The sequence below is a fragment of the Giraffa tippelskirchi genome, chromosome 1 (genome assembly GCF_054371585.1).
Source record: "Giraffa tippelskirchi isolate mGirTip1 chromosome 1, T2T-mGirTip1v1.2.pri, whole genome shotgun sequence".
In the NCBI taxonomy this organism is placed as follows: domain Eukaryota; kingdom Metazoa; phylum Chordata; class Mammalia; order Artiodactyla; family Giraffidae; genus Giraffa; species Giraffa tippelskirchi.
In genome coordinates this window covers 42059123-42078302 of record NC_137275.1, presented here as the reverse complement: position 1 = coordinate 42078302, position 19180 = coordinate 42059123, and the positions used below count along the sequence as shown (strand labels likewise).

At 39.7% G+C, this 19180-nt stretch overlaps 1 protein-coding gene and 1 non-coding gene across 2 annotated transcripts in view; one reads left to right on the top strand and one right to left on the bottom strand.

Annotated features, from left to right (window-relative positions):
* Positions 1-19180, bottom strand: part of LOC145545227 (uncharacterized) — a 192078-nt gene that overhangs the window by 133277 nt on the left and 39621 nt on the right. Inside the window, exon 3 of the mRNA XM_081589239.1 lies at positions 18260-18358. The gene's annotated coding sequence lies outside the window, so the exon portion shown is untranslated. The remainder of the gene's footprint in view (positions 1-18259; positions 18359-19180) is intronic.
* On the top strand, positions 4005-4106 carry LOC145521778 (U6 spliceosomal RNA). The gene has a single exon (XR_014065681.1). It is a non-coding gene; the product is annotated as a U6 spliceosomal RNA (small nuclear RNA).

The following is a 19180-nucleotide window of genomic DNA, read 5'->3' as shown; positions in this document are numbered from 1 at the left end:
TTTCAAGTCAGAAAGACCAGTTCCTGCAAGTATAAGTTGTGTGTACCTCAACAAGTTTTTAACCTGTCTGGGTCTCAGTTTCCTATCTGTAAAGAAAGAAGACCACTATAAAGATTAATGAGACAACATGTAAAGTATTTGCACACAGCCAAGCACTTAGTGGGCTTCCCAGGTAGTGCTAGTGGTAAAGAACCCACCTGCCAATGCAGGAAATGTAAGAGATACAGGTTCAATTCCTGTGTTGGGAAGATCCCCTGGAAGAGGGCATGGCAACCCACTCCAGTATTCTCACCTGGAGAATCCCATGGACAGAAGAGCCGAGGGCTATGGTCCATAGGGGCACAAAGAATCGGACATGACTGAAGCAGTTTAGCATGCACTCATACAAGCACCTAGTAGATACTAAATAAATAGCAGTTACAGATTGTAACAGTTCTGCTGCCAAATCTACTCCGTAAACTGGACTGCTCCAAGAGAATGAACACCCTCTTATCACTACCAAGGAGACATAGATGAAAGAGAAAACTGATTTTTCTGAGCCTCTTCCAAAAAGATCCTTATTAGCTATATATACTTAAGGAAGTTATCTGACTGGTTTTCATGCCTCAGTTTCTTTATTTGAACATACCTCATGTGATTGATCTAATCATATAATACACATGAAAGTATTTTTAACAAACACAACATCTTGAAATGATACATTCCTTTGCTTATTATCAATTGAAAGAAAATTAATTTTGGTGGGGGGAGCAAATTTTTTTGGTTTGCAGGATCTAAGTTCCCCAACCAGAGATTGAACTGGGCCCTCAACAGTGAGAATGCAGAGTCCAAACCACTGGACTGCCAGGGTAATTCCCTCAAATAAATATGATTTTAAAACATTAAAATATTGAATCTAATTGTAAGCTAAGAGACTATAAATAATATAAAACAGTAAACCCTCACTTCCAGTCATGACCCTTAATATTTTCCTTTCTGTAGTCTTTTTTGCTGAAAAAGAAGTTGTAAAGCAGGTTGTTGGGAATTTCACCATACCTTCTGCCCCCATGTGCTATGACAGTAGGGAACCAAGCAAGTGAGCAGCTAGTAGAGGGAGCCCCAGTAGTTAGGAAAATCTATATTCTGGGCAGCACAGCCTTGCATAATTGAGATTAGATTTTTTACAATCTATCATCCATCTTAGACTCACAGATTGTTAGAACTAAAAAATACATTAGCATACTGAAGAAAAACGGAAGATCAAGCACATATTATATATTTAATTTCCTTCCTTCCAAATTCTCCCAAAATGACAGTAAAAAGATTGTGTTAGGATACACAAGATAAAAATAATGAGAGAAGAAGCATAGCAACAAAATACTGTAAGCCTGAAAACAGTGAATGAGTGGTGATTGACTCAGATAGCTCACTTAGACCTAAATCCTGAAGCTGCAGAGGGAAAGCTGAGAAGCAATCCACTTCCATTACAGAATCCCAGGAAGATCCAGATCAAGGTTGGCAGCACCAACTGCCTCTGAAATAGGGACAAATGTAGGACAATTGAGGGAATGACTTGATTTCTGTTTAAGAAGCAATTAGACCCTCAGATCCCTCTCTCCCATTCGATGCAGCAGATCAATTGCTTCTCCACCACCCCATCCAAATTCTGGAATTTTACCCTGTGGAGATAGAAAACAGAGCTTCTGGACTAGGGGATGCTCAGCCCAGTTGAGAGTACTTCAGTACTCAGAAGTGTTAAAGAACGTATACTGAATGTTGACAAGACCCTACACACACCCCTCCCCAATGTTTTTTCTGAATGAGCTCCAGTTGAAGGGAACCAGGGCTATATCTTTGAAGCAGGAAATTGGAAAATATTTCTCTAGAGAACCTGAGTAGTCCAAAATAATATCTATAGATTCGACAAATTTTTCCGGCCAGGTCATCCTTCGGTGAATCTCACAATCAACAGACCCAGAGCTTCCAATCTGCTCAGAGCCCTTAAATATGAGCAGATGACCAAGGATCACGAGATCACCAAAGGAAAGTTTGTGGCACAAAAGACAGAAACTAAAACAAAGGAAGTGGTTGGGGGGGAGCCAACTTGAAAAAGAAAGAGACCATGAAGGCAAAATAATGCCTTAAATAGATGTAATTAAAGTGCTCAGAGAGGAAAATTTATTTCACCCAAGAAAAAGAACAAGGCACTATCCAACTTCAAGACTTACTATAAATTTACTTAGTAATCAAGACAGTAAGGTATTGGTGAAAGAATGAGCAAAAAGACCAATGGATCAGAATAGAGAGCCTAGAAATAGACTGCTATAAATATAGTCAACTAATCTCTGAAAAAGGAGTAAAGATGGTCTAATGGAGCAAAGATAGTCACCTCAACAGATGGCACTGGCACAACTACACATCCACATGCAAAAAAAGGAGTATAGACACAGACCTTACACCTTTCACAAAAACTAACTCAAAATGGATCATAACCTAAATGTAAAACACTAAATTATAAAACTCTTAGAAGATAACATAGAAGAAAACCTAAGTGACCTTGGATACAGTGATGTCCCTTTAGATACAACATCAAAGACAAAATCCATGAAAGAAAGAATTGATCATCTGGACTTCATTAGGATTAAAAACTTCTGCTCTGTGAAAGACAACACCTAGAGAATGAAAAGACAAGCCAAAAACTGCAAGAAAATACTTGCAAAAGACACATCTGAAAAAGGACTGTTGTGCAAAATATATGAAAATTCTTGAAGATCAACAATAAGAAAAAGACCAACTCAATTTAAAAATGGACAAAAGACCTTAAGAGACACCTTACCAAAGAAGATATACAAGTGACTCAGAAGTATATGAAAAGATAGTCCACATCATATGTCACCAGGGAAGTGCAAATAAACAATGGGCTACTACTACACACTTATTAGTGTTGCCGAAATCCACAGCGTTGAATGAGAACATGAAATACGAATAAGAATGTGGAGCAACGGGAGCTCTCATATACTGCTAGCGGGAATGCAAAATGGCACAAGCACTTTTGAAGACACTTTTGTTTTCTTACAAGATTAAACATATTCTTACTATACAATCCAGCAACAACGCTCCTTAGTATTTATCCAAAGCAGTTGAAAACTTATACCCACACAATAACCTGCATAAGGTGTTTATAGCAGCTTTACTGATAATGGTCAAAATTTGGAATCAACTGTGATGTCCTTCAGTAGGTGAACAGATAAACTGTAGCACATCCGGACAATTGAATATTATTGAGTGCCAAAAAGAAATGAGTTATCAAGCCATGGAAAGACACAGAGACATAGAGTAATCATAAAATGCATAATACTAAGTGAAAGAAGCCAATCTGAAAAGGCTCTATGATTCCAACTGTTAATATATGACATTCTAAAAAAGATGAAACTATGAAGGTAATTGACCAGTGGTTGCGGGGTAATGGTGGGTGGGAGGAGAAATGAATAAGCAAAACACAAAGGATTTTTAGGGCTGTGGAAATACTTTGGACAGTATTACAGTGATGGAATTTGTCATTAAGCATTAGTCCAAACATAGGGTGTACAACACCAAGAGTGAACCATAATGTAAATTATGGACTTTGGGTGATTATGATGTCAATGTAGGATTATCCTTGGTTACACCAAGTATCACTCTGCTAATGTTGATGCTGGGGGATTATCCTTGGTAACACAAAGTACCACTCTGGTAATGTTGATGTGTGAGGCAGGGAGTATATGGAAAATCTCAGTACTTCCCTCTCAGTTTTGTTGTAAACTTTAATCTGCTCTAAAAAATAGTCTTCTAAAAAAAGGCAATGTTAAAAAAAAAAAGAATAAGAAGTTCTTTTGAAAAAGAAACACAAATGTTTGATACCATCGACCAAAAGTTCTTGGAAATTACATGTATAGTAGCAGAAATTAAAGCTCAGTAGAAGGGCTAGAAGATAAAATTAAGGAACTCTTCCAGAAAGCAGAAAGCAGAGAGCAAAAACATACAAAGTGCTCACGTCAGCAGCACATTTATTAAATTGGAATGATACAGAGCTCAGTATAGTCCCACACAAGGACACCACACAAATTGGTGACACTTCTAATATTTTTTAAAAAGAAAAGAAGAACAAGTAAGGATGTGGAGAAACTGGAATTCTTTTGCATTGCTGGTAGCAATGTAAAATGGTCCAGCCACTATGGAAAGCAAGCTGTTAGGTCCCCCAATAAAATTAAATTTCAGTGTTACCACTTAACACATATGATCCAGCAATTCCACTTTCACATTTATACTCAAAAGAATTGAGAACAGGACCTAAAACAGATATTTGTATACTCATGTTCTTAGCAATATTATTCACAATAATGAAAAGGTGGAAGCAACCCAAATGTACACTGACAGATGAATGGACAAACAAAATATTGTATATACAAACAATGAAATATTATTCAACCTTAAAAAGGAAGAAAATTCTGACACATACTACAGCAGGGATAAACCCTGAGGACATGATACCAAGTGAAAGAAGCCAGACACTAAAGGACAAATATTGTATGGTTCCACTTACATGAAGACCCCAGAATAGTCAAATATGTAGAGACAGAAAGCAGAATGGAGATTTTACTAAGGACTAGGGGTCAAGGAAGCTTACATTTTAATGGGTACAGAGTTTCAATTTGGGATGATGAAAAAAATTCTGGAGATGGGTATTGATAATGATTGCAAAACAATGTGAATATACTTAATTCCATTTAACTGTATGTTTAAAATGGTTAAAATCTCATGTATATTTTACCACAATTTTAAAAATGAGAAATTTAAGCATATAACATAGAGACACAGGAGCAAATATTAAAAGAAATAGAAGTTGGAAGTGTTTTCCTTTGAAGATGGGAAGTGGTGGGGGAAGGGATGCTGTTTTCAAACAAGCTTTGTGAAACTATTTATCTTTAAACTATGTGCATGTAAAATTTTGATAATACTTTAAACAACAATCCTAGATAATTTGAAAAAAAAGTTTAATCCTTCAATTTTACAGACAACCAAATCACAGAGAGAGTAGAGTCCTTGGCCAAGGTGATCTCAAACAGTGAATAGCAGATTAAAGAGTCGAATCAACATGTTCTAAATCAAAGTCCAGCATCTCATCATCACAGCACAGTGCTCAGTATTCAGTCATGTCCGACTCTTTGAGGCCCTTTGGACTATAGCCCACCAGGCTCCTCTGTCCATGGGATTTTTCAGGCAAGAATACTGGAGTTGGTTGCCATTACCTCCTCCAGGGGATCTTCCCGGCCCAGGGATCAAACCTGGGTCTCTTGCATCTCCTGCATTACAGGCAGATTCTTTATCTGCAGAGCTATCAGGAAGCCCATCACAGCACATGGTACCTTATAATAGCATCTTCTTGAATATCTTAAAATAAACTTCTGGGAGTCTTGACTTAAGCCTTCTTAAATTATTTTTCGGCATGTTTTATTGAATGTACAATAATACTACAGATTTTCCTGTTTTTCCTAGCATTATTTGTTAAAAGTGAATTTTTTTCTAATCCAAACACATATTTGAAATAACATACATTTCCAAATTTGCTCCTCTATCCTCATAATTCAAACTGAAGAGGACTTTTTGAATCCTGCATTCAATGTTGTTCTGAATAGCCAGAAAGGCTTTGCTATTGATTAAAAAAACACCATCATTTTTTGGTACTGAGTCTAAAACCTAACCATGGTGACCTTTATGGAAAGAGAAAACATTTTCACTTCAATTAAACTCAAATCACTTGTTTAATATTAATTTTAATGTTAATTTTTTCTCATTAGAAAAATGATATAATTAAAAATAGTAGCTATACTAAGCAATGATATATAATTTACCAGGCTTCATTCAGAATTTGGGAGAAGGCAATGGCATCCCACTCCAGTACTCTTGCCTGGAAAATCCCATGGATGGAGGAGCCTGGTAGGCTACAGTCCATGGGGTCGCTAAGAGTCGGACACGACTGAGTGACTTCACTTTCACTTTTCCCATTCATGCACTGGAGAAGGAAATGGCAGCCCACTCCAGTATTCTTGCCTGGAGAATCCCAGGGATGGCAGAGCCTGGTGGGCTGCCGTCTATGGGGTCGCACAGAGTTGGACACGACTGAAGCGACTTAGCAGCATTCAGACTTTAGAATAAAACTCCATGTGGACACTTCTTCCAACAATAATTCATCAGTTATAAGTGGAACACATACTAATGAGTATGTTTAAAATAATTTTTTAAAGAACTGTAAAGACCTGTCATAAGCATGTCTTCCAACACTGACAAAAGTGCCTTTTCCCAGAATAATGTGTTTGATAGATCGATCATCAGTCTTAGAACTCTATAAATAAAATGTATTATGATTTTAAGGTATCACTCCTTGTTACAGTAGTGTAAATTATTGTGTGTGGTTTCCAATCTTATGTGACTGCCTCAACCAGGTTGGATGGGCCTGAAGGCAAGGTGGCCCAGAGTGCATATGTAATAAATGCTCATTAAGCATTTGGAGTGACTAAATAATGAATTAGAGTATGGAATCATGGAATGGTAAAGTGGAATGTGTCCCAGGGATCTACAGATCTAACTTCCTCTTTTTTACAATTAAGGAAATACTAAAAAAAAACCCTTGAGTGTGTACACTTATGTCATACATTTCATGTGCATTTTCTCGTGGCAGCCCCACTAGACAGAGAAGGAAAAAGAGTCAGAGAAGTTCAGTAACATGCTTGAGGTCACACAGGTAGTCAGTGCTAACACTGGGACACTGACCAAGGTGATAGGAGACCAGAGCATGTGCTTTGATGAAGACCACAGACAAATGTCTACTGATTTATAGTGATCTTATAGCTTTGTCAGCAAATTTGGAAAACTCAGCAGTGGCCACAGGACTGGAAAAGGTCAGTTTTCATTCCAATCCCAAAGAAAGGCAATGCCAAAGAATGCTCAAACTACCACACAATTGCACTCATCTTACACACTAGTAAAGTAATGCTCAAAATTCTCCCAGCCAGGCTTCAGCAATACGTGAACCATGAACTTCCAGATGTTCAAGCTGGTTTTAGAAAAGGTAGAGGAACCAGAGATCAAATTGCCAACATCCACTGGATCATCGAGAAAGCAAGAGAGTTCTAGAAAACATCTATTTCTGCTTTGTTGACTATGCCAAAGCCTTTGACTGTGTGGATCACAATAAACTGTGGAAAATTCTGAAAGAGATGGGAATACTAGACCACCTGACCTGCCTCTTCAGAAATCTGTATGCAGGTCAGGAAGCAACAGTTAGAACTGGACATGGAACAACAGACTGGTTCCAAATAGGAAAAGAAGTACGTCAAGGCTGTATACTGTCACCCTGCTCATTTAACTTCCATGCAGAGTACATCATGAGAAACGCTGGGCAGGAGGCAGCACAAGCTGGAATCAAGATTGCCGGGAGAAATATCAATAACCTCAGATATGCAGATGACACCACCCTTACGGCAGAAAGTGAAGAACTAAAGAGCTTCTTGATGAAAGTAAAGAGGAGAGTGAAAAGTTGGCTTAAAGCTCAACATTCAGAAAACTAAGATTATGGCATCTGGTCCCATCACTTCATCGCAAATAAATGGGGAAACAGTGGAAACAGTGGCTGACTTTATTTTGGGGGGCTCCAAAATCACTGCAGATGGTGATTGCAGCCATGAAATTAAAAGATGCTTACTCCTTGGGAGAAAAGCTATGACCAACCTAGACAGTGTATTAAAAAGCAGACATTACTTTGCCAACAAAGGTCCGTCTAGTCAAGGTTATGATTTTTCCAGTGGTCATGTATGGAAGTGAGAGTTGGACTATAAAGAGGGCTTAGCACCGAAGAATTGATGCTTTTGAACTGTGGTGTTGGAGAAGACTCTTGAGAGTCCCTTGGACTGCAAGGAGATCCAACCAGTCCATCCTAAGGGAAATCGGTCCTGGATATTCATTGGAAGGACTGATGTTAAAGCTGAAATCCCAGTATTTTGGCCACCTGATGCGAAGAGCTGACTCATTTGAAAAGACTCTGATGCTGGGAAAGATTGAAGGCAGGAGGAGAAGGGGACAACAGAGGATGAGATGGTTAGATGGCATCACTGACTCAATGGACATGAGTTTGGGTAAACTCCGGGAGTTGGTGATGGACAGGGAGGCCTGGTGTGCTGCGGTTCATGAAGTCACAAAAAGTCGGACATGACTGAGCGACTGAACCAAACTGAACTGATAGCTTTCTGCTGACAGAGTCAGGCCTAGATTCAGACTGGCTGACTGCCCAGGGCAGTAGCTCATTGTCAGATCCATTAGTACATGTATTAAGTTAAAAATGAGTGTCTGTCTGGTGATGCTCTTAAACCATAATTCCTCTTTTTTATATAGTAAAATTTGAGAAGACTGTACGTGTAAATTACTCCTGCAAAATGGTTTCTCTGAAACATATCTGTTAGAACTGAAAAGTGTCAGCTTTGATTCTCTTTCATTTCTTAAATAAGGCAACAGAGGCTCAGAGGGAAGAAACGAATTCAAGATCATGCCACAGGTAAGAGAAGACGGGGCACTGGGACTGGGTTTCCTATCTCCTGAGGCAGGGCTGCCCTGCCCCTCCATGCCCCTTCCCCTAGCACAACACACTCTTGTTCCATGCGTTGATAGAGACCTCTGTCTTGCTTGCTCTATAAATCCATGTTCCAGACATACGGTCCTGGAACTTTTCATCTCTCCAATTACTTTCATTTGTATTTACAAATATTTCCAACCTCTGATTTACTCCTTACCATTAATAGATGGAAAAGTGGAAACAGTGACAGATTTTATTTTCTTGGGCTCCAAAATCACTGCAGATGGTGATTGCAGCCATGAAATTAAAAGATGTTTGCTCCTTGGAAGAAAAGCTATGACAAACCTAGACAGCATATTAAAAAGCAGAGACATCCCTTTGCCAACAAAGGTTCGTACAGTCAAAGCTATGGTTTTTCCAGTAGTCATGTAAGGATGTGAGAGTTGGACCATAAAGAAGGCTGAGTGCCAAAGAATTGATGCTTTCAAATTGTGATGCTGGAGAAGACTCTTGAGAGTCCCTTGGACAACAAGGAGACCAAACCAGTCAATCCTAAAGGAAATCAACCCTGAATATTCATTGGAAGGGCTGATGCTGAAGCTGAAGCTCCAATAGTTTGGCCATCTGATGGGAAGAATTGACTCATTGGAAAAGACCCTAATGCTGGGAAAGATTGAAAGCCAAAGGAGAAGAAGGTGGTAGAAGATGAGATGGTTAGATAGCATCTCTGACTCATTAATAGCACATTAATTTGAGCAAATTCCAGGAGATAGCGAAGGACAGGGAAGCCTGGCGTGCTGCAGTCCATGGGGTCACAAGGAGTCAGACACAGCTTAGTGACTGAACAACCACATTACTTTCTACACCAGATGCAATTTATGTGCATCCTCACATGGTCTCTTTGCCACTTGTCACTTAAAAAATCTGGCCCCTGCCACCATTGCCTCTCCTCCAAGCACTGCTAAAGTCACATCCTTCTAAGGGGAAGACTGGAGGCTAGTGTGACTTCCATCATAGCAGAGCCATGGCAGCTTTTACAGACGTACAGAGGCTCTGGGCTGCGAAGCATGGGATACAAATTTCCCACTGGATCTCCAATGGGGTCAAGTAGCACAACAAAAATGGGGCAAATTTTGACCGATGAGAATCATAAGGAGGAAACCAACAGATGAATTCACTTCTTTCTCACAAAGAACTGCTTCACCATGCAGGGGCTCCAAATGGCCCACCTGGAAACAGCTAATGGGACCATAGTTCCAGCTGCTTTCTTTTGAAGCCTGTGGCCAGGGCAGTAATGATCCACCCTCCCTCTCTGCCTCACACACCCTTTTCCCTCACTCTTGCTGTCTGGGGACTGCACCAGCCTCCCCCATCCCCGCCCCACAATAAAACATTCACATGAATGCTTTGTCTTGGGCTCTGTTTTTCAGGCAACTCATATCATAAGAGTTCAAATTCTGGAGAAGCAAAATTCTAGAAATTAAAAATATCCTTTCACAATGTCAGCTGGCAATTATTGTGGGTAAATGTTTTTTGCTTTTGCTTTTGCTTTTTTTTTTGTCCTGAGATCTCCTGGTGGAGAGGCAATGGTGCGGGGGGGACAGAGGAAACAGAGAGGAGATAGAAAGTAACTATAATGCTCATCACAGGCCCCCACTTTTGTCTCCAGTTTAAAAAGTAGTTTCACATCTTTGGTATCCACAGATACATGATATTTAGTAATGAACCTAGAATCTAGAAGAGAAAGTCTTCAAGTGAAGTAAGGAGCTGGGTGTGTATATTTAGGATATCTAGAATACGTAAGCAATCACTTCCACTATAGAGTCTCTGAATTGTTATTAAGTTCAGTGAATAGGGCAGAAACTCTCTCCTCTTTGAGAGGTAGACGTTAGCTACCCTCTCTGACCCCAAAGGAGGGAGGAGGTTTATTTATAGTTCAGAAAAGCAGCTTGAGGCCCTTGGAACTCAGAAATACCAGCCCAGCTATATTTTTTTACCATTAAATTATACACTTTATTATCTTTTTGATGGAGATGTGTATTTTTTTGGAAGTATAGTTGTTTTACAATATTGTACTTGTTTCTGGTGTATAGCAAAATGATTCAGTTATATATATTTTCATTCATATTCTTGTCCATTATGGTTTATTATAGGATATTGAGTATAATTCCCTGTGCTATACAGTAGGACTTTGTAATCTTTTTATATATGGTAGCTTGTATGTGCTAATTCCTAACTCCTAATTTATCCATCTCCCCCCTTCCCCTTAGGTTACCATAAGTTTGCTTTCTGTGTTTGTGAGATTGTTTCTGCTTCATAAATAAGTTCATTTCTGTCATATTTTAGATTCCACATATAAGTGATATGGTATATGTTCTCTGACTTCCTTCACTCAGTATGATTATCTCTAGGTTCACCCATGTTGCTATAAATGGCATTATTTATTCTTTTTATGGCTGAGTAGTATTCCATTGTATTCTGAGATGTACACCACATCTTCTTTGTCCATTCATGGACATTTAGGTTGTTTCTATGTCTTGGCAATTGTAATAGTGCTGCTCTTGGGGTACATTTATCTTTTTGAAGTAAAGTTTTCTCTGGATATATGTCCAGGAGTGGGATCATAGAATCATGTGGCAACTCTATTTTTAGTTTTTTAAGGAACCTCCATATTATTTTCCATAGTCAGCCCAGTTGTATTAATCATTATTTTTATTTTTTATATTTTATGATGCTTTGACACTAGGGTGAGGGGCTTGCAGACCCCAGAGGACTGCTCTTCCCAGAGTTAGCTAATTTCTAGAGATGGCAAACAACTTGCCACGAACATGCCTTTATATACAAACCAACAAATCCTGAGTCCATACCCCAACAACCTCCTTTATCAAACTCTCACACCCAAGCCAGTATTCCCCCCTGCCCCAGATCACTCCAGAGCCAGTACTTGATAGCTAGGAACAACTCCTATATCTCAGGGCCCAGGGCCTGAATAAATTATTCAAACCACTCAATCCTCAACTGTTTGCCTTGCCTTTCCTGAAGAGATCACAATAAAAGCTTGTGGCCATGCTTTCTCCTCTTCCTCCTGTCTCCTGACCCAGCCTGGTGCTTCCCTATGGGGCCCTGCATAGAATGTTGTGCTGTCTGTTCCCAGACATCTATAAGTATAAGCTTCCTCCTGCATGAAAATCATTTCTGTCTGCATGTCTTACCATACCTGATTAAAAACAACCTCAGGCACAGTTTTCAACACACAAGTCTAACAGCACCCCTCCTCAGAGACCTGACTTTCAGCTCCAGGGGCTTCTCCTCTAAGTTTCTAGGTTTTTACGTTTTTAATAATTTCAAATTCTTTACTTTGTTCCCCTAGTCCTCGGGTAGCCATTGCTTTCCTGCTGCATCCATGATGCTGAGTGCTTCTTTTATCTTTTCAGGTAAAGATTCTTTATATCTAGTCAACAGTTGTTCATATTACATTTTTTGCCATCAAAATAACCCATTGTGTTTTCTGCCTCTTGACTAGACTCTGATGAATACACAGCTTTATGGTTAATCCTGGCACTTCAGTTTGCTTCAGAGCTTAATAATTTATCAACAGCTCATGAAGTATTGCCAAGGTTGGAGTGGGGGTGGGATGTGGGTATGGAGTAAACCCAGCCAGTCAAAATTCTGGGAAATCAAAAAGATTCAGATCAACTTACAATATATTATTCTCAAGAAAATAATGCTAAATTCCTCATAACTGCCAATTCCTCATCTTATGCAGAAATGCTATTCTAAATCTTCACTTTTTACTAGATCGATAATGGAGACATACCAAAGTATCTGTTGTCAATAAAGGTCATGATACATTTCTAATCTTATGAAAATCAAGAGGGTTTCAAAAACACATGTCATTGTCAATTGGGGCCATTATAACAAAATGCCATAAATTAGGTGGCTTATCAACAAGCATTTACTCTCATCATTCTGGAGGCTGGAAGTCTGAGATCAAGGTGTCAGCATGGTCAGTTCTAGTGAGAGCCCTTATCTTGGTTAGAGACAAGTGACTTCTCCTTTTGTCCTCAAATGATGGAAAGAGAGTAAGCTAGCTGTTCAGTTCAGTTCAGTTCAGTTGCTCATCATGTCCAACTCTTTGCAACCTCATGGACTGCACCACACCAGGGTTCCCTGTAGCCTCGTTTTATAAAGTCACTAATCCCATCTTGAGGGTCTTCTCTCGTGACCCAATTACCTCCCAAAGGCCCTACCTCCCAATAGGATTTAACGTAATAATTTTGGAGCGACATAAACATTCAATCCACAAAAACATATATAATAGAGAATGAGATCTTGCCCCATGAAGGGACATCCTTAACTCCTAGGATGTAAGAATGACTCAGGTGTGCCAGCTATTACTGTGATGGTAGGTAGTGAGAAGTTCTGGTGGAGTAGGTGGCAAATGCCTGGTTCTAATCCAGCTACACTACTTCACACTAACTTGGTGACCTTAGGAAGAGCATTAACTTCCCTAAGTCTCAGTTTTGTTATCCTTCAAATGGGATAATTAATACTACCTATTCCACATCCCCTACGGGCTTACTCAACTCACTAACTATTTATACATCTACTATAGGCAAGCATTCCAAGATAAACAAAGAGAGGTAAAACATGGTCCCTGACTTCAAGGAATTTATAGTCTAGTATTTTTCTATACTGCAGTCCATGGGGTGGCAAAGAGTTGGACATGACTTAGGGACTAAACAACAACAAATTCTTCTATGCATTCAACAATATGGAACACCTGCTACCAGGCACTGTGCTAGGAACTAAGAATGTGTGTTCAGTCACTCCGTAGTGTCTGACTCTTTGTGACCCTTTGGACTGTAGCCCATTAGGCTCCTCTGTCCATGAGATTTTTCAGGCAAGAATGCTGGAGTGGGTTGCCATTTCCTCCTCCAGGAGATCTTCCTGACCCAGGAGTAGAACTCACTCTTCCTGTGGCTCCTGCACTGCAGGTGGATTCTTTACCACTGAGCCACGGGGAAAGCCCAGGAGCTAAGAATACAGAGGTATTTATGGCTCTCTCCTTCAAGGGGTTCACAGTCTGATAGAGAGCTGAAACAAGGACACAGATAACTAGAACAAGAGGTTAAGTATGTGATTAAATTTGAAAAAAGTCAGTGTGGCAGTTCACAAAGGGAAGGCCTACACCTAGTTGAGAGGGTCAAGAGAGGCTTTGTGGGTTTGGTGCCATTTGAACTGACCATGAACAAAAACCTGAAAGAAGGAAAGATGAAGTGGGTGATCAGAAAAGTGAGCTTAGGTGATGGTCAGTAAGAGCCTGAAGTAGAGTGGAGTTGGTAGAACTCAGAAGCAATTAATATAAGCGATATGAGATGAACACTGCTTGGAAATCCAGGGGGATAAATATCTAACAGTAACTGAGTTACTGATAAGGATACAGAGGTGAATAGGTGGGCATGGCCTCTTTTCCAATGAGTAATTAAGACTGGGAAACATTTTTAAAAATTGCCCTAATATGGCATCTGTTTTTAAATATAGTATAGAAATAGGACACTGGAGGTTCAGTAAGATCAGCAGGTCAGGAGATAATTGCCACCAAAGAGATGGTTTGTAATATTCACAGATCCCAAGAGGAGGGGTCACATCATGCCACACCACAGGGGGCCATTCAGAGAAGCACTGAGCTCTGTCAGGAGGCAGCAGGGGAGGGAAAAACCATGAGCTAGGATGTTTATTGTAGTTTTCAAAGGAAGGAACAAAATAGGGCAAGCAGGCTTAAGATTGGCTGGCTTGATTTCTTTCAGCAGGCGTTGGGGCTAGCAGCTATTCCTGGTGGATCAGATGGTAAAGAATCTGCCTGCAGTGCAGAAGACCTGGGTTTGATCCCTGGGTGGAGAAGATCTCCTGAAGAAGGAAATGGCAGCCCATCCCAGTATTCTCGCCTGAAGAATTCCATGGACAGAGGAGGCTGGCAGATTAGTCCATGGGTCACAGTTGGACACTACTGAGTGACTAACACTGACAGCTATCCCTAGATGTCTGGTACATGGCCTCAAACGATTATGACAGGTGGCCCAGAGGATGAGAACCTGATAAAGAAGGTGATGGGGGTGTGACCCTTCTAGGGTCAGCAAGGCCCCAGATGTCAAACCAAAAGAATACAGAAAATAAAGCACACAGTTAATACAGTCTCCTTTAAAATGTGGGAGTTTATTTAGTTTTGTATCCCTAACATCCATCAGGATCCTTCGTACATAATATGGAGAGATACCGTAAAGGTTTGTTGAAACATCCCCTCTTTTGACTCTTAAACTTTGCTGGAGTTGGACAACTCCAATATATGATTGTGTGTCATTTGTGGTGGTCACCAAGGAAGGTTCTCAGACTAAGGTAGGTGTCCCTGAGGTGGACACTGCAATGCATGCCCCAATCCCCCTTCAGTGAAGAAGGGCTCACAGCAGACACCTTCTGAGTCTGCCTTTGGGAGACTGTGAACAAGAGTTAAATAAGTGATCCTTTTAAAAATTAAAGATACTGTTAAAACCAAAAAATGAGTGAATGAGTGCTTACTTCTTAAGTGGTAAAACTACTTTCTAACATAATTAGTGTTCTTTCAATTTCAAGAGACATAAATCTAACTCAAACTTGCTTAAGAAAAATAAAGGGCATTTACTGATAATATGACTGGAAAACTGTCTTCAGGCAAGGCTGGTTCTAAGGAATCAAATGACTTCATCAGAATTCTCTCCACCTTCACTTGTCTCTCACATATATTTATCTCTATGTATGACCTCATCTTTGTGTGTGTGTGTGTGTGTGTGTGTGTTTAACTCAAAATAGCTTCTCTGTGTTTGGGAACCATGGCCTCAAGCTTACTTTATGCTTACAGCTCTCAATTCTGTAAGGAGAGAACAATCTTCTTTCCCTAGAATCCCTATGTAAAATTTCAGAGAAGAAACTGATGGGCCTTTTCATCAGTCAGTATCCAGTCTGGAGACAGAAACCACACTGGCTATTTGAACAGAGAACAGTTACAAAACAGCAGTTATTAACTTTAGATTAAGGATGGCTGAACAATAAAAGACTAAGGATTATGGGAATTCCCTAGCAGTCCAGTGGTTAGGACTGGCGCTTTCATTGTCAGGGGTGCAGTTCAATCCCTGATCAGGGAACTAAGATCCCAAAGTCTACCAGGCTCCTCTGTCCATGGGATTTCCCAGGCAAGAACACTGGACTGGATTGCCATGTCATCCTTCAGAGTATCTTCCTGACCCAGGAATCGAACCCAAGTCTCCTGCAGCTCCCGCATGGCAGGCAGATTCTTTACCACTGAGCCACCAGAGATCCTGCATTTTAATTCATTTAAGAGACATTTATTAAGCACCTACTATGAGAGGAGCTCATCCTTACTAGTCTTAACATCTTTGTGGACACAGGATAAATTAAAAAGTCTAAAAATGAAAAGGCAGCTGGAAAAAAGGCTGAGACAAGAAAATGGTGCCTTTATTTATAGATTAAATGTCCTAAAAGATAGATCTACACCTTCATAGCAAAGTTTTAAAATACTGCTCATGGTCAAATTAGAACAAGGCAGCGTGACCTCATGGTTCAGAGGATGAATCTTGAGCACAAGTGTGGCCATTCAAATCTAATCTCATTAAAATGTGACATGAGGCAGGTAAGCAGTTACTTGCACGAAAGCTTTCTTAAATGTAAAATTTGAATAGCAATAATATCTACCTCATAGGACTGGTGGGAAGATTACATAAGCTAACATCTGTAAAGCTCTTAGAATAGATCCTGACACTGAATAAATAATCAATATGCATGTGTGCTAAGTCGCTTCAGTCATGTTCAACTCTTTGGGACCCTATGGACCATAGCCCACCAGGCTTCTCTGTCCCCGGAATTCTCCAGGCAAGAATACTGGAGTGAGTTGCCATGTCCTCCTTCAGGGGATCTTCCCAACCCAGGGATCAAAACTGTGTCTCATGTCTTCTGCAGTGGCAGGCAGGTTCTTTACCACTAGCCCCACCTGGGAAGCCCTAGTAATCACTATATGTTAGCTCTTATTATGAAGTTGCTATTATTAGTTGAATATCAAGTAAATGCGACTTTCTCTCTGTTAACTAATTTGAAATTCCTTTATCTCCAAACTTTTTTAAAAAAACTTCTTTGAAAGCATCTAACTGTTATATCTATTTTAGCACTCACAAAAGAGGCCATTCTATAAAAAACAATTTTATTATATTCACTACCTCTGACATTAGTCTTTTTATGAACATAAATCATGTGTTCCATGGAACCAAATTTAAACAAAACAAAAACTGGTTCCTCATGTTACTCTATAGCCTATGGAAGAAAATACAAACCTTCCCTTTTTCATCTTTCTTTAAATGTTTGTGAAATTGTATGAAAATACAAACTCTTTCCTGAAAATGGATTTGTATGTATATCTTGTCAAAAGAAATTTTTTTTCACAAAGTACTTTTAGAACTTCTTTTTCACTTCTAAAAGTAAACTGCCTCTGTAAATCCAATGCTTTATAAAATGACACTAGAGTATTCCGAGCAAGAAATGTACTCCCTCTCTGGCTGAGTCAGAGAATCCCTTTCCTAATGAGTACTCTGGCACTGATGATGAACTGCCGAAGCCTTCCTATTCTAACACATTCTGCAATATCAGTGATAAACCGAAGTCCTAGGTACCGAGACCCTCAGAGAGTACTCATCATAGAATGTTAAGAGGTCAGGGAAGAGAGGGCATGAAAGGAAGGAATTGCACTTCTTTTCCTGTCAGGGACAGGGCTATGCTCTCCAGTAACTCTTACATTAGTCAGAGTTAGGGGAATATATGGAGTATCCATAACCAGAAAAAAGCAAATAGAAACAAAAGAAAACATCTTACAAAGTACATCCATTTAGAATCTATCCTAAGTCATCAAAGCATGTACACACACATACACACACACACACACACACACACACTCATTTAGCCTGCTCAGGCTGCCATAACAATACCACAGATTGAATGGCTTAAACAATAGAAATTTATTTCTCATAGTTCTGGAGGCTAGGAAGTTTAAGTTCAAGCTAACAGATTCAGTTTCTGGTGAGGAACTGCTTCCTGGTTCTTTTCCTTCATCCTCCTCACAGAAAGGGCAAGGGAGCCCTCTGGGGTCCCTTTTTTAAGGACACTAATCACATTCATGAGAGCTCCACTCTCACGTCTGAATCACCTCCCAAAGACCTCACTTCCTAATACCTAGTACCTCCTCGTACCGTCACACTGGGGGTTAGAGTTTCAACATATGAATCTGGGGACATAAACACTCCGTCCATTGTACAAACTCATATACACACACATGCGCACACACATACCATGTTCCTAAACTAGAATTACCAAGCAATACCTTGATTAAAGAGCAAATATTTGCTGGATTAAATAAAACATGATATGGTATAGCAATAGAGTTTTAGGGTATAAAAAGGTTAAATATTTTAGTACCAACATGGTCCTCATTCCTTCAAATAAAAGTTTAAGAAATATAACATAAAAGATTGGCATTTTCCAATCTGGTGTATAATCACACACAGGAAGGTATCAAATTCAGGGTCTATGAATGCAGATTTAGTTGCAATAACATTTTACTACTAAAGATATTCTTACCAAAGATAGAAGCAATAAATAAGTGTGAGACAGAGATGCATCATCTTCCTCATCAAGCTTTGAGGAGGGCTATCATGCTTCCACAGAGTACTCTGCTTCCTAAGGGGAAAATACGGGGATAATCACACCTCTCTCTTAGCTTTCTTGAAAGGTTAAATGACTATATTGCAAAAGCCAACACACACAGTCTGGCATTTATTCCTGCCAATTAACAGTATTTTGCCTCCTCTCCTGAAGGCTACTCCAAGACCTACTTGTATGAGGATGGACAAAACCACATTTTGCTGAAGCAAAAGGGCTTTGGGATGTGAATCTGATAAAGACACAGAGTTAGGGCCCAGCTTGTATTCATAGTGTTTACCACTACCTCCTCAGGCACCCACAGAGCAGCCCTGAGAAGAGCAGAACTTTCGTCAGTACTCTCCCAACTAGTTCAGGCCCGTAATTCCAGAAAACAACGAGTTACCTTAGCCCTGAACTGTGGAGACCTACCCTCCTATAAGGTGCCAAAGGGAAAAGTCCTGATATCATTTGAACACCGTGATCCTGTTACTTATGGACAGATAGGCACTTACTCCCTGATTTCTCCAGCAGATAAATAATTCTGTCGTTGCAAGAGAATGTAAAAATTTTAATGACTGTGTTGGCAAGTGATTGAAGCAAGATTCCAAAACTGAAAATTAAAAGAAAGAATTCCTTGGTCTATGAAAAAGAATTGTAAGAATAAAATATATCTGGACAGTTCGCAGACTTAGAAATTAGAGTCCACTCTTGTGGGTCTTTTAGAATCCAGGTTTCAGTTTCTCAGTTAATACGAAAGTTCATTAATCTATGAGTCTTATAGGCAAGCAAGTCTTTTCTTCTGAGTAATTTGCCTCCATGTGTATCCGCTGGGTTATATCTACATGGACACAGCTTCAC